The sequence below is a fragment of the Diachasma alloeum genome, unplaced genomic scaffold (genome assembly GCF_001412515.2).
Source record: "Diachasma alloeum isolate Michigan unplaced genomic scaffold, Dall2.0 Dall_scaffold_00935, whole genome shotgun sequence".
NCBI classification, from domain to species: Eukaryota; Metazoa; Arthropoda; class Insecta; order Hymenoptera; family Braconidae; genus Diachasma; species Diachasma alloeum.
Genome location: NW_021681052.1, coordinates 2,665 through 5,650, shown reverse-complemented (window position 1 = coordinate 5,650; position 2,986 = coordinate 2,665). Strand labels below are relative to the sequence as shown.

General features: G+C 37.4%; 1 long non-coding RNA gene across 2 annotated transcripts in view; it reads left to right on the top strand.

The window, feature by feature from the left end:
* Nucleotides 1-2,657, top strand: part of LOC107045418 — a 5,831-nt gene extending 3,174 nt beyond the window's left edge. For both annotated transcript variants that reach the window (XR_001461432.1, XR_001461433.1), the window contains exon 3: nucleotides 2,572-2,657. This is a non-coding gene — a long non-coding RNA (uncharacterized LOC107045418). The remainder of the gene's footprint in view (nucleotides 1-2,571) is intronic.
* Nucleotides 2,658-2,986: the final 329 nt, after the last annotated feature.

The following is a 2,986-nucleotide window of genomic DNA, read 5'->3' as shown; positions in this document are numbered from 1 at the left end:
GGGGGGGGGGGGGGGGTGATGGTGTGGACTGGAAGTGGGAGTATTTTGGGGTGGTGGAAAAATCACTGCCACGCCCGTTGGTGCACAAGATTTTATTGAGGTGGAATAAAAAAGGAAAAAGGAGAAAATTCATTGGCGGACACTCAACTGTGGTTGTATTGATTTTTGGGTTGAAACGCGTACACACACGCGACATACAAAGGTCAAAGGGTCGTCAGACACCTTTAATTAGAGATGAGATGATTTAAGGAGGGGTTTAATGTGATTTTTCCGGAGAAATCATTGAGAGATATCGAAGAAGGTAGAGGATTATATTGCAAAAAATATAGTAATTGGCGAAGTACCTATAAATGCGGGGAGGGAGATTTTTTCTTTCTTTTAACTTTCTGAGGTAGATGGTTAAGAAAATAGTCCAAGAATTCAGGCAGCCATTGTTTTTGGTTTGGAATAAGGCAACTACATTTAATGATTCATGGAACATCGTGGGGAATGATAAGCGGGTTTATGGGAGGATACGATGCGATGGTTTTTTCTCCATTCTTCACAGGATTTTTGGGTGTCGAGGAGAATTTACGCAATTTTTCAATTTGCTCGAGTTTCGAGTTCTCTCAGTGTTTTCATAACCGGAAGTATCTAATAGATGATCACTTTCATCACTCAGTCCAACGATTTTTCAATACATCGACCGTAACAAATTCTTCAACGAACATCACCCGTCGATATGTTTTTCAATGATTCCTATTCTTCTTCAACGACAAATGATTATAGAAATGATTTAGTGTGTGTCTCGTAAAATATTCCATGAAGGTTCAAATTTATCCATTTGTCAGATAAGTTCCCAACGTACAAGATAAGCAAAACTACTCATGAATTTCCCTTGGAAAAAAATAATTCTTTGATTTGTATCGAAGAATATTGTATTGAAGTGGTCAATGCTCACGAGATACCATTATTTCGAGGAAAAATTAACGGGAGCTCTTCTTTCGTCAAATATATCCTCCTATCTGCAAGAGAGATCCTCTGAAATTTCGCTCGGAAATGAAGCTGTCACATTCGACCAATTACATTTTAATACCTCTGCAATTCATTCTTTAGTTCTTTGTCAACAATGGAAAATTATGAGAAATATCAATTAGTAGACTCTCGAAGCACTAAATAAATGGTTCATTTAATGAATGAATCTAATGTTTTTTTAATGTGCAACAATGAGAACAATCACCTAAAGATTTTTGGGAAGTAAACAATCGCTTTATTATCAGATATTGAATTTTCTTTCCTGCAACTGAAAAGGAATAATCGGCATCTGTTCATCAGTCGACCCCCTTCTCGCTCTTGAAAACCCCAATTCCATCAATAAATTCTTGAATTTCATCCTAGTACACTTACAAGAAATTGTTAACATGAGACAAAAAGTGTTGACAAGAGACTCTTCAGCAGCTCTTTAATGGAAATGGGAACACGGATGGAGATTGTCTCTACAAGATTCTCAATCCGTGAAAAGCCCTCAAACTATCGACACAAAATTTCTGCATGATAGAATTCTCAAGTCCCTGATCATGCGAGAATACAATTGAATAGCCATAAGTACAGAATATCCTCCGTGACGCATTGGAATTCTCAGGGCCTCCACAGTGGACTATGTTTAGGTAGACTCTCCGATAACGGCCGAAAATTTTCCGAGACCGGCAAGTATCGATTTTCGAGAGTATTAGCCAGAGCCATCGCAGTCTCTCTCTCTCTCTCTCTCTCTCTCTCTCTCTCTCTCTCTCACTCTCTCTCTTTCTTCTGCACCAAACCTCCACAGGGTTGGAATTTATTGTAAGTTTGCTTATTCTCCTGTCTCAGGTAGTCGAAAAAATCGAATCATCAAAAAAAAAAGTTGACAAATAAAAATTGATTGAGGTGACGGTAATTTTTATATTTGAATATATGATAAGAATGTGGAGAGCATCATATATATTGTATTTTTTTTATAAACGGAAAAAATTATCTTGTTTTAGCACTTGATCACCCCCTTTTTCAGGCTATGAGTTGACTGATAAATTTTACATTGACTTCAATTATTCACTTTGTTTCTAAAAACGAATATCTGGAATGAAGAATAAATTGGAGAATTCGTTAAGAAATTGGCACGTTCATCCGTATTATTGAATTTAGTTTCATGAATTTTTTACAATCGCTTAATAACTCTCAAGTGATTAAAAATAATCTACATTGAAGTCCTAAAACAGAAAACAGTCGGATCAGGCATTCTCATGAATGTTTCGATCAGCTCAGGAACAAGAGAATTTGTTGTTAAAAAAAACGGTCTTATGTTATTGTAATTTTCTTGAAACCACTCATTTTGAAAATAATTCTGCAAAACAATGGAAGGAGATGGACCACTTTACACGATACGTCTCTCCACTTGAATACCGAGATAATATTGCTGTGATGTCATGTAATTCCTATAAAATTGAGCGAACAATGTAAACGAAAACAAGTGTTTTTCGAATTAATGCAAAATTAATACCGTCACCTTAATAAAATGAAGACAACTGGAAGTCCTGAAGTAGTTGTGTGTTTTTGCAGGCGCTGGCGTCAAGATGGAGCACTTTCAGACCACCCTGGACCCCAGGAAGCAGGAGTTACTGGAGGCCCGGTTTCTTGGAGCGAGGGTGAGCGGTTTCATCCCATATTTAACCCCCCCCCCCCCCCCCCCNTTTCTCCCAAAAAAAAATCTGCAATCTTTTCTTCTACAAAGTATTTCATATTTTAAGAAAGCGAATTGACATTGTCTTGAAAATTTCAAATTATTCACTGTTGACATTGAAGAATTTCACTGTCCTCTTAGGGATAACTGGAAGCATGCTCCCATGGGAGAAAATGAGTCCCCAAATTCCGATCTGGCGAAAATGTCGGTCTGTTGTAGTATTGGTTTCGAGTGTTGGTAGTTCTCTCCAGTTTTAGTTAGTTGTTTGAGCAATGTCTATGTGTTTTTTTTTTG